This window comes from Suricata suricatta, chromosome 13, assembly GCF_006229205.1.
Source record: "Suricata suricatta isolate VVHF042 chromosome 13, meerkat_22Aug2017_6uvM2_HiC, whole genome shotgun sequence".
Classification (NCBI taxonomy): Eukaryota; Metazoa; Chordata; class Mammalia; order Carnivora; family Herpestidae; genus Suricata; species Suricata suricatta.
The window spans coordinates 41,339,820-41,353,350 of NC_043712.1; the positions used below are offsets into that span (position 1 = coordinate 41,339,820).

The 13,531-nt window shown below is 34.4% G+C and overlaps 1 protein-coding gene and 1 pseudogene across 2 annotated transcripts in view; both read left to right on the forward strand.

Annotated features, from left to right (window-relative positions):
* Positions 1-13,531, forward strand: part of LINGO2 (leucine rich repeat and Ig domain containing 2) — a 1,051,930-nt gene that overhangs the window by 591,056 nt on the left and 447,343 nt on the right. The gene's annotated exons all lie outside the window — the stretch shown is intronic.
* On the forward strand, positions 8,662-9,257 carry LOC115276819 (annotated as a pseudogene).

The window sequence follows — 13,531 nt, forward strand, 5'->3', positions numbered from 1 at the left end:
TGTGGAGGTTCCTCAAAAAACTATCCATAGAACTCCCTTATGACCCAGCAATAGCACTGCTAGGGATTTACCCAAGAGATACAGAAATGCTGATGCATAGGAGCACATGTACCCCAATGTTCATAGCAGCAATGTCAACAATAGCCAAAACATGGAAAGAGTCTAAATGCCCATCACCTGATGAGTGGATCAAGAAGATATGGTATATATACACAATGGAGTACTAGATGGTAATGAGAAAGAATGAAATATGGCCATTTGTAGGAAAGTGGATGGACCTTGAGGGTGTCATGCCAAGCGAAATAAGCCAGGCAGAGAAGGACAGAAACCATATGTTTGCACTCATAGGTCTAACAGGAAAACAGGAGAAACCTAATGGAGGACCAGGGGGAGGGGAAGAGGGAAACAGATTTGGGGAGAGAGAGGGATACAAAACCTGAGAGACTATTGAATGCTGAAAATGAACTGAGGGTTGAAGGGAAAGGGGGAGGGGGGAAAAGAGGTGGTGGTGATGGAGGAGGGCACTTGTGGGGAAGAGCACTGGGTGTTGTATGGAAACCAATTTGACAATAAAATATTTAACAATAATAATAATAAATTTAAAAAAAGAAATTATAGTCAAATATAATAAGAGTTCTGATAAAAAATCTGAACCTCATGCTATGAGATCATAGAGGAAAGAAGGGAAGAAGTAACATCAGAGCTGGATCTTGACTATTAAAGAGTTTGGCAAGTAAGTGATGGTCTGTGTTCTTGTTGCTAATCAAAACAGAAATGCCCTAGGCATAAATCAAGGAAAAGGTGCTGGATGTAATTTCCTTCCATTCTCATACCTCAAGATGTTACCTACTGAGCCTCACCCTTTCAGATGGACCTTAAACCCACTTTTAAGCCCTGTGCGTCTCAGGAGCAGCTTGTCCATCCTCATCTTTTACAAACATGGCAAGGATATAAAAACTATTACAGCACACTGTATACTTAAAAAAACCTTCTACTTGATTCCCTTCAAATTAACACACAACAAAACACAATAAAACATTGTTTTCAGGTGTTTTTCTAGCAATGGTGGTAGAGCTGTGCTATTCCATGCAGATATTTCCCATCTTTCCCACCTTCTAAACTGATACAGTTGTAAATGTAACTTTTGATTCACTCAATTTACTGTGTTATGTAAAAACAGCAATAACAATGTTACTTATTTTTCGGATATAGGAGTTCAGTCCTGGTATTCCAAGTCCAATGTATATTTCAGATGACAGTATTTTTCAGTAAACAAAGCAGTCACTTATCCCCCAGAAATACAGAGTAAATCGGCTTTATTTCTAGATTTAAGAAGTGTCACCTACTTGAGTTTTAGTGCACCTCGTACACCACTGTAATTGGCCATCTGAATTAAAGAACAATTTTGATCACCTTCCAAAGTTCAATTTTAGAAATTAGGAGCAGGTACTTTGAATTCCTGAGCTGATGGCAACTTTTTAGTTAATTTTCTATCCATAGTTACCTAGTTACCCGTCCACTATTTTATGCAAATAAATATTCACATTATCATGTGTTTTAGAAAAGCATTGTGTGTCTCACATGTAGCCATATAAATTTAGGCACATTTATTTCAGTGTGGATGTTTTAAGTCTTATTTTCCAAAATGTTTAGTTTATATTATTGTGTTATAGTGTGTGTGTGTTATTCTTCTATTTGACCCTCATAATGGCAAAAAGAATAATTTCATTTTGAGTAATTGATTTCAGAAATATAGTTCAAAGTATATGAAATGTGCTGAACTTCAAAACAAATGACTATATCTCCTTTGAAGTAAAGCAAATTATAGTTATAGATAATTTTAATCATGAAATGAAAATATGGCTAAAGTGGAACTCAAAAAGAAGCAGTCTGAATAGGCATTTCAAAAAGAAATTTATATGCATTTAAAAATAACAAAAACAACAACCATAACAACAACAACAAAAAAAAACATGGTCAGACTCTAAAGAAATTGCTCATTGAAAGAATTTCTTTTTTGACTTCTTTGGACAGCCTTCATGTTGTGAAAATATATCTGATTATCACAGGTTGTAGGCAGCTGGTGCACTAAATATTACTCCTTAGAGAAGATGTCTTAGCAGATAAGAGCACTGATTTTATTGTTCAGAATCATTAAACACAATTTTCCTTTCGATTTACTTCTGATTAGAAAAATGACTAACCCTATTCCAAAAAAATGTAAAATAAATAAAAAGGCTATTACATTGGATATCACCCATATCAATGGAAATGTTCCAGGTCATGATAAAAAGAAAAAGACCTGCAGCATTACACACTATTGAGAGTATAGGCAATCATTTCTTTCATATGTAAGCTCTAGATGATGTGTTTTTCTTATTATGAAGATACAGAATATAAAGGCATTTAAAGAAAAGAAACCATGGGACTTAAGGAAGATGAAATAATATATTAGTTTTATATTAATAAAAATCACTAGGGCCACTGCAAGGTGCGGGAAAATTTAAACTAAAAATTCATGGGATATCTACTACACATAAAACATTAAATATGTTATTTTTGCTTCACTGCAGCTTTATAAGGTAGATATTACTATCCTGATTTTCTATAGGAAAAATGGAAAATGTCTCATTTATCTAAGAACATAGGTCCACTATTTGGTGGGAAGTTTTGCAAAAATGGTCTGTGAGATGCTGGGACCTGACCCCTTAACTACTGCACTCTTGTATAATCTCAATTGTTATGCGTTGAACTAATTGATGAACTATAGGTAAATATAGTGTCTGGTTTTACAAAGTGAGTAAAAGAGAAATCTTGCATGGTTTCAATAACTGGGTGCTGGGTGAAACTATAGTCCAAAAATGTAGTTATCAATTTGCTGTTATGTGGATGTACTAAAATGACATGGGGCTATATGTCAGTTACTAATTGTTCTGTGAAATCCTACCCCCAAACTATTGTGGCTTAAAAGCAGCTACCATTATTTTAGTCCATAATTTTTCTGGGGAATTCTTTTGGCTGGGCTCTCTGGTCTTACTGGGCTTGATCATATATGTTCGAGTTGGTCAGCTGGTGTGTTAAAGATACCCAGACGGTATCTTTCTCATGTCTGGCATTTGGCCAGGGGCCTTGTTCTCTTACACCCACTCTCTTCTCTAGCAGACTAGTCTAGATTTATGCACCTGGTGAATGAAGAAAGGGTTCTTGAGGCCTAGAATCGGGATTTATACAACTTTGCTTCCTTCATCTTTACAGCAAAGTTAAGGCCAACCTTGTTTCAATGGTGAGGCAAGGCATTCCTGTTCTTGATGAGAAGAGCTGAAATTTTTCATTTAGCTGAAAAGTGTTGTCACCCTTTTTGTAATTTGCCATGACTTATATGGAAGTGATAGTACCAAGTGGCTTAATGTCTTTATAAGTTACCAGGCCAGACATTGTGGACAAGAGGAAGACCATCAATGGAAAGTCGTGGCATGGGTCCATGCAATCAGCCTCAACACTGTTGCCAGAGACCTGGAAAAGAAAACCCAACTCTGGTCAGGACACCATGATGTTTCCAGTGAAATCCTAACCTGGAAAATAGAACTGTCGATGCACCTGCTTTTTTGTTTTGTTTTGTTTTTTAAGTCTTTATTTAAACCCCACTTAGTTAACATACAGTGTAATAAGATGCACCTGCTTTTGAAATTAACACCTGGAAGACAGGAGGAAGAAAAAAAGGCATTATGCTATTTCGGTAAATTAAATCTTGGAAAGGAACAAATAATTAAACATTCTAAACTTCCCCTCCCCTTTTTTTTTTGTTCAACTGATATTAGTCCTCCAAAACACATATCTTGTTTTCGTAAAAAACAGAGCAGAAAACAATTCAAGTATTGCCTAATTCAACTTTCTTCACATGTGACAGTTTTATAAATATATATAGTTATTATAAGATTTATTCCTTAAGAATTACCTTGGATAGTTTTAAACCATGCCACTAGCCACCACAGAAACTTTATTTTAAACAGAAGGTCAGCTAATTTAGCAACAGGCAGCATCATTAATTGATTTAATTGTCAAAGATGCATGGTTTCATGGATTAATTTTTTTTAATTGATTAAGTTGGATAGTCTGTTTCTTGGAAAACTTAGAAAGCATGGAATCTGTTCTGACATGCAGAATCTTAGAATATTTTCTTCCTATAGTAAGGTATACTTCAGAAAGGGAAATTTTTACAAAGATTTTATAGGTTATTACAAGCACCTCCAATTTTCTCTAAATTCTGCACTTTTCAATAGTCATAATAACCTTTATTCCATAGTATTCCAAAAAAACTGGGGCAGAAGAAGAGATATTTGATATTTGCCATGAGAAATCTTAAATTGTAGTTTGATGACATATACCATCGACAACCATAGCATCTTCAACAATTCCAGAATCTTTGAAATTTGCTTAGTCTTACTGGCATTCATACTTCAAAATCTTAAGTCACACAGGGCTTGTTTACCAGATGGGAAACTCTGGTTCCTCTTCGTTTGGCTATAAAATAATGATAAATACAGGAAAAAATATATTCCAAATCAAGTAAGCATAAACTCACAGTATAGGACTATTTTACTTTGCACAAACCTATGGATTTGACACAAAGAAAAGGAGGAAAGGAGCAAGAGTAAAGTTGCCTGAATTTTATAGGGTTTACGTCTATTCTCTTTGAATGTGGTTCAGATTTCCTTTATGGAGAACAATGATACTATGGTCCAGTCCTGTGACCTGCAGTCTCACAGTAATTCACGCCCTCACTCCACCCATAGCAATGAATATAAATAATCCTTTTGCGCTGCCTCTTTCTGTCTCTCTGGCAAACAGTGACATAACGGTGCTAATTAATCAGGAACAATATATACTAAAATGTAGTAGGACAGATGAAGCAAGGATTTATAGTGAGTCGACAAGTTTAAATTGAAAATTGTGTAATCATGAAGGAATATTCCTATTTTATTTGTAAAATGGTGTTGATAATATCAAGAAAATGTCATCTATCTGATGCTTCCTAAAACAGACTTTGTAATTAAGAAGAGGCTTTTTGAGTGGTTAGGTTTAAATAAGTTTAACAGTTTAAAAAGTAAAAGCTTACTTGTAGAGTATTTGGTTACTCTTTGATTTATATTTACACATCACCATGTTTGGGTATTTGAGGGATGGAATTTTATTTGGGCAGCCAGATTTTCTTTGTGAGGTTGCAAATATGGAAATAGGAGAACTATAAGAAATTGTATAGAAAGACTGAGTGATAGACTCTCCTATTTGAGGCAAGGCATTCTTAATTTTTGACTTACTATGCTATTGCCAAACCCACAGTTGTGTCTTTTGGTGTTGATCTAATTTTTTTCTTTTGTATTCTCATTTTTCCACAATATATTTATCACATATTATCTTTAAATTATGGTTTGCCAGGTTGTTGTGTATTGATAGCCAGCTTACTTACTACTTTTTATGATCCATTTATTTTTCATCCCATACTTCAAAAAAAATTAAAGGAATTTTATATTTATATATAAAATTTATATATATGCATATAATTTTGTTCTTCTGTAATAATATTGACAATATTGCAAACTTAGTTGCCTTAGAATAAAAATTTAAAAACTGCTAAATTATTTTTTGGATATCATTTCTAATTGCTGAATTCCATTTTTTTTTACTAAACTTGGTTTATTTTTAAATTGCAAACTTAAGCAGTGGTGTTTTTCCCCACTCATCTCCACACTAGAATCTGTTCTTAAAGGACGTTGTTCCATTTTAGATTCTATGATTAGAGAGAAGGTGGTCTAATGGAGTCAGACTGGCCTATATACAAATCTTATATTTTCAAAAACCTCACTTAAGAAAATAACCCCTCTGAATATGTTTCTACATCTTAGAAATTAGGACAATATTAACTCTAGAAGTGCATTGCAAAAATAAATAATGTATGTAAAGTGTCTATCACTCAGTAAATACTTAATAAACATGCATTTCTTTGTATTCCTACTACATAAATTTGAAAGAAAACAAAAAATCAAGAATAAGTTTTTAAAAATCAAGGATCAAATAGTTTTTATATTATTGTCCCATCAAAGATAAAGATGAAATCTCCTCTGTTCGTTTTTTCTGACACCAAAACAATCTAAATTGTAAAAATAAAACAAAAGAAGATAGTAAAATAACAATATGAAAACTTGAATCTGGTAATCTAGTAACATATAATATACTTGAATCATGTAAATGTTAGGATTATTTAAAGTTGGAAAATGACTTGTGTTAATTCATCACACTTACAGATCAAAGCAGAAAAATACATATAATATTTTGATTGACGCTAAGAATACACTTGTTGAAATGAAAAATATTTATTCTAGATTTAAAATGATAATTCTTTAATTGGAATAAAAATTTGGGGAGCACCTGGGTGGCTTAGTTGGATAATTGTCCAACTTCTGATTTCCAATCAGGTCATGATCTCACAGTTTGTGAGTTTGAGCTCTGCATGGGGCTCTGCTGTGACAGTGCAGAGCTTGCTTGGGATTCTCTCTTTCCCTCTCTCTCTTTCCCTCCCCTGTTCATGCATGTGCTTGCTCTCTCTTTCTCTCTCTCAAAATAAATAATTAAGCTTTATAAAAGTAAATAAAAACATGGAAAGGAAAAAAAAGAAAGAGAGAAGCAAAGCAAGATACAGACATGTAACTGTAGGGACCACACTGATGTTTACCATGGGGTAGTGAGTGGGGGATGGGCTAAGAGGCGATGGGTAGTAAGGACCTCACTTGTGATAGGAGTACTGGGTGATGTTTGGAAGTGTTGAATCACTAATTGTATACCAAAATCTAATATTACACTGTGCTTTAACCAACTGGAAGTAAAATAAAAACTTGAATAAAATAAATAAATAAAAAAATAATTCTTTAACACAATGAAAAAGGCTATTGTAAACCAATGTTAAGAATTATATTGAATAATGAAGCAGTGCAGGCATTCCTTTTTATGAAGATTTCTGTCTTACAAAGGTTTCTTTGTAATCAAGAAATTTCCATTATAATCAAGAGGTTATGGACTCTAATTTTACATTTATTAAATATTTTCTGTGTGCTAAATACTGAATCCAAATACTCTCTTTTAATCCTCTCCTGTACTTTAGGAAAGTAAGTATTGTTTTCTCCCTTAGTTTACAGATGAGAAAACAAGGAAAGCAATTTTCAGAGAGGTAAAGTGTCTAAGATCACATAATTAATAAATGACAGAGTTAGGGCTTAGGGTAATTCCTTATAATTCTAGGATCCATTCTCTTAAATACTTAGTGTTTTCAGTCCCAGCAAGAACACTAAACACATAGGCACCAGCTAATTAGGAGCACCAAGGATGTTGTTGAAAGAATTTGATAATTGCTACTTTGAAACTGCAATCATCATGGGGGAGAAGAGTGGGGACTCTCTTATATTTCATTACAATTATGGCTCAGTATAGCTCTATACTTCATGTCTAAGGGCCATAATTCAAAGTGTTAAGTTGTAGAGGTATCAGAGATGACCATAAATAAATCATCTGTTTATTTATAATTTGATAAACAAATAATCATGTGTTTATTAACAAACATCTATCAGACCTATCTTGTGTTACATATTTTCTCCAGGATGAGGGATACAGAGATGAATAAAATTGAGTCTTTACACTTCAGATGCTCACAATTTAGTGGGCAAAAGAGGAATATACACATTATATATTATAATATGTGCAAAAGTGGGAAATCATACAACATACATAAATATCACACAGGAGGTAAATGATAAATTATCTGAAAGTGATGATATGAATTGATTATTTTTAAGGAAGCCTTGAAGGAAGTGAGATTTGAATAGAGTTTTTAGAGATCAGTAAGATTTTACTATGTGGAACGAAATAGCAGCTTGACATTTTTTTAGGGAAACATAAACCTTTTGTTACATAATTACGGGATTTTTTTTCTTACCATATGAAATCATCATCTCTTAAATATTATGTAATATATCCATTCCTGCATTATCAAACTAGTCAAATGATGATTTTTAAAGCTAGTGCCAGGGGTGCCTGGGTGGCTCAGTCAGTTAAGCGTCCGGCTTTGGCTCAGGCCATGATCTCATGGTTCATGGGTTTGAGCCCTGTGTCAGGCTCTGTGCTGACAGCCAGCTCAGAGCCTGGAGCCTGCTTCAGATTTTGTGTCTCCCCCTCTCTCTGACCCTCCCCTGCTGGCGCTGTCTCTCTCTGTCTTTCAAATATAAATTTTAAAAAACATTAAAAATTAAAAAAAATAAATCTTGTGCCATATTTCAAATATAATATTCCTGACATAAAGCCCAAATAAAATATGTTAAAATGACCTGCTTTTATCATTGTGACATTTAAGTATAGCACCACATTTAAAATAAAGCATGCTCTACAATAATTATCTACAATTAATTAGATAACTAAATAAATATACTTATCTTTAATATGTCTTGAATTGCCATTAAATGTAATTATTGAATTTAAGTTTTGCAAGGGATATAGAAAGATCATGTGGTTGTTTTCCTTGAATTTGGATAGAGAAGTATTTGCTAAAGGTCATTTAATGAAGAGATAGGCAGTGGAACTTGAGGTCAAATCTTTCTCTTTCCGGAACTATTCAACATGGAGGCGGAGGTCGATAAGCTGGAACTGATGTTCCAGAAAGCTGACTCTGATTTGGATTACATTCAATACAGGCTGGAATATGAAATCAAGACTAATCATCCTGATACAGCAGGCAAGAAAAATCCAGTTACACTCTTAAAGGAATTGTCAGCAATAAAGTCTCGATATCAAACTTTGTATGCCCGCTTTAAACCAATTGCTGTAGAGCAGAGAGTAAGAATCGCATTTGTGCTACTGTCAATAAGACTATGACCATGCTACAAGAACTACAAAAGCAAACAGATGTGGAGCTGTCACTACTGACTAAAGAAGAGAAAACTGCAGCAGAGCAATTAAAATCTTTTGTGTCAGACTTATGAAGAAGTGGACTTGTAAAAGGGAATTCTAATGGAGAGGAGATCCACTCCAGAAAGATTTAAGAAGATGTCTTGTTAGCACTTGATGATTAGAAGTGGAGAGATAGAGGAGGAGATTTGGCTTGGTTAACTGGATAGTGATGCCTTTCACAAGAGAGAGCCCTGTAAGAAGGGCAGATATTACATGAATAAAGTTAAGCCAGAAACATGGAATGGGAATAAAGGGATTTAAAAATATGTATGCATATACAGTCTTATAATTTCAGACAAGGAAGTCATATAACACTATTTTGTATTTGTTTCTGTGTAATTGGGATAAAATGGATGTCCTGGCCTATCATAAAAGGATATTTATGTACTATTGGTCAGTCAGATAGGAATGAGCGAGCATGCTTTGGAAATTAAAGGATAGAAAAAAATATTTGTATTATATTGTACATTATATATATGTATATAATATTATTTTTGAAAATTTTTGATTACAGTAATGGTCACATTTGATGAGACTTCCAATATGTGACCTAGAGTCCTCCATAAAAGCTAACATTAGTAATAATAAATTGGCTTTTCTCTGAAAAAAAAAATCTTTCTCTTTCCCTTTTTTCTCTTCCATATCTTCTTCCACAATGCCTAACCTTAGCTCTTATATGTAATGAAGTGTATGATTTTAATGTACATTAATATTATAGAAATATTAAATAAGAAATAATGGAGAATTTCTTTTCAATGTTTTTATTTTTGAGAGGGAGAGAGAGAAGGCATGCACGCAAGGGGTGGGGGGCGGGCAAAGAGGGAGGGGCAGAGGATCCTCCCTGACAGCAGTGAGCTCAGTGTGGGGTTCAAACTCACGAAAAACAGGAGATCAGGACCAGAATAGAAGCTGGGTGCACAGCTGACTGAGCCACCCAGGTGACCCAGTCATGGGGAATTTTTTCAAAATATAATTAATGCTCTAGCAATTTATCAGTTTATGTTAATGAAGATTTAGCCACCTACAAATGCAATAGACACAGCCTATAATAGTAGAGACGACTTCCTGTTACCAAGTGTTTGCCCCTAAACTGCTGTACTTAAAAAGACTAAGTGAGAGGGTAGAAGTAGCTCTACACAGAACAGTGTGTAAATGTGGTCTGTGGTTAGAATCACCTGAGCAGATGCCTGACCTACCCTGGGCTCACTTAAAAATAACTTACAGGAATAAAGCCTGAGAATTAGAATCTCTTCAGAATGATTAGTCTGGGCCCATCCCTTAATTTTTTTTTTTTTACTTCAGTTTGCTTTGTGTCAACTATATGCAAATATGTTCAATTTCTGGGTATGTACTGTCACCTGTGACATTCCATAAATACAGCTGGAAGTTACTCATGCAGGAGATGTTGACAAGTTTCTTAGTCCTTTAACTCTTCTCTTTTATCAGATTCCCTATTATACATTTCTGGTTGAAGGCACTGAACCGTTTACTATACACAGTAAATAGTCATTAAGTGGATGGTGATGAGGATGATGGTTTTCTGGAGCCTTCCATTTCTTTTGTTCCTTCTTTCTTTTTTGTTTCTCCCTATTCCAAAGATAAACTCTTCCACTATCAAATCTTTATTTGTGCTTTATTCTAAGTGGAACTGGATTGAAGTATTAGTTTCTTTCTCAATTTTTCTTGTAGTTCATTTTCAAACTAATTTGAATATTTACTCTCTCCTATAGACTTTGATATCTCTTTATATCAATTTACTCCTCTTGTATTTGAGAAAGAGAAAAAAAAGGAAGTTAAAGAGGGGAAGGAAAATGCATAAAAGGTATGAATGCCATAGATCTCTGCACTTTGGTGCTTTATCTGCTTCTTAGGTCAGTCTGGGAGTGTAAGATTTGATATTTGTGTGATAGACTTAAAGCCTTGGGTACTACCCCTAAAATAGCAGAGTCAGATGTTGACTCACTAGCATTGGTAAATCAACACCAAGTCTTGAAGATGTCACTGAGGACTATGTGTTGCTTCTCTGGAATCTCTGACCATGATAGTTAGCTAGAATAGAATATGATTAGTTTTTTTGTATTTTTAAAATTTATTTATTTATGAAATCCAAAGAAGAAGAAATGTATGGGAACATCATGTCAGAATTATTTTTTCTCATTCTTGGAATCACTAAAATGGGATAGCATCTGTGATTGGCTCCTTCTCCTTCCCTATCTAAATTTCTGCCGTATTTGGATTAATAATGAGAAAGTGGAGGTATTTCTTTACCAAGAATGTAATTATATGGATGCATCTTTTTCCCCCTCAATTTTTATTTTTACCTTAAAGTATTCTTTTCCTCCTTAAGAATCTTAGATAGATAACTTTATGCAGAGCAACCCTATAGGACCATATTAACTCCTTTCTCCTACGATGTTGACAACTTACTTCTTAGTTCTAAGTTTATACCCGAATCTATAATTCATCTTTCCAGACCAATCCCAGATTCTATCCCTACTCATTATGTGGTACACTGCACTATAATTATCTTTGTGTATTTACATCTCTCCCCATGAGTCTGAAAAGTTTCAGACCAGAGTGGGAGACTTATTTGTCTCTATATAACCAAAGCCTAGGATTGTGTTGGCTTTAAGAGTGTTGTCTATTTATGGAATAGGGCTGACCTCCACTGAACTACAGCCATTCCTAATAGAGCTTGGTTTAACGGACCTGTTGACTTGAAATTTCCCTCTCTGTCCATTCCAAGCCCAAGAAAATCGGAGGCAATTTGGCTTTGTCAGAGTCCTTCGCAGACTAACCCTTTTCCCAACTGACATCTTTTATAAATTTCACATCAGTATGTAATTGAAAGAGTCTGTTTATCTGAACTCTTGACTATATTGCAAGTTTCTATGGGCAATGATTTTTACTTCCCCACTAGATCAAGAGTCATGCTTGCAACCTACACACTTATGTACTTGATACTTACAGTAAATTGTGTACTTGTAAAGGGCTGGGAGGGTATACAAATACATATGTGAATGTTCGTGTATTTATTAGCCCAAAGAATTGAGTGCACACATATAATTTCTCATCTCTGAAGGTATAGTAGGAAAACATGTATTTCTGACTTATAAACCTTATACTATACTACACGCCTTTACCTTAGCGTTCACAGCTTAAATATAGCCTCGTAAGAGCAACTTCGTAGCATGTGCAGTTCTCCGGGCAAAACCACTCCACTCTCCATTGCTTCCCAGACAGATTCTGACCTTTTCTAAGATACTTACAGTGAAGGATCACATGTCAAAATTTTTCTTGATAGGCATTTTCAGGGTCTCTCATATGGGATTTAAACTACATATGCTTGGATAGAAGGCATACACTCATTGTAATTCATCTGGAGCATTTTGTAATCTTGAGTTTCCCTATCTCTCCCTAAAAATAATTAATGTTTCACAAAAGGGAATATCTCTTGAAGCAAATTTAATTTAAAAATCTATATTAAGTGATAGTGAGGTGACGACACATTTTAGTAAATGGGAGATGTTCAAAATATTCTGAGAAACTAGTGTGTGTGTGTGTGTGTGTGTGTGTGTGTGTGTGTGTTAAATTCAAGAACAGTCACAAAGGAGAGAATCCATAGCAATTCTGTTCTTTTTCAGGAATGCTGTTGATTGAAATGATAACTCCTGGCCAAGCTGATTAATCTAGCATCTTTAATTAAAAGTAGAAAATGATGAAGTATTTTACTTAACAGAAAATGTTTAATTTCACTTTAAGGATATCATTTTATTGTTTTAGTTGTATGAACAGAGAAGCCAGATTGTACATATATCTGCTACAGCTACTTCTGTCACCTAAGAGTGCTGTAGTGAGCATTTCGCCTAAGATTTTGATTAACTCATCGAATAACCCTCATTGAAACTCATTGATTAACTCATTGAAAACCTTCAATGCTTAAAGTCACTTTTTTCAATAAGCTAAAAACTATAGAGATAAAAAAAGTAATTTTGTTCAAACCTTGGATTTAATAGGGTATATTGTATTCTGTAAAAATTAAAATCTAAATAATGTCTTAAACTATTGCTGACCTTTCTGACTGTAATAGAGATCAGGCTATAATTCATCTAAATATACAAAAAAAGGTTAAGATTTTTGTTTATGAATTCAGGTACAATTATTTTTAGCACCTGCTATGTGTCAGCCACTATATAGTAATGGGTAAAACAGATACGATTATGACCCTCATGGAACTTACCGCCTAGCAATTTCTCTTTAAAGGCCCACATAGACAAATAAAATAATGACTGACAGTGTTATGCAAAATGATACAGACTACAGCATGGCTTTCTTTAGCTAAGGTTGTGAGTGTATGTGAAGAAATGACATTTAAGCTGAGTGATAGGATCTGAGGAATGAGCAACTAGAGAATATTTCAGGGGAAAGGATAGCACCTCCAGAGACCTAGATTGGGAAGAGCTTAAGGGGTGTCAATGCGACAGGAGCTGAGTGAAGTCCAGGGAGAGCATCATGAAGCGAGATGGCAGATGTAGGCAGG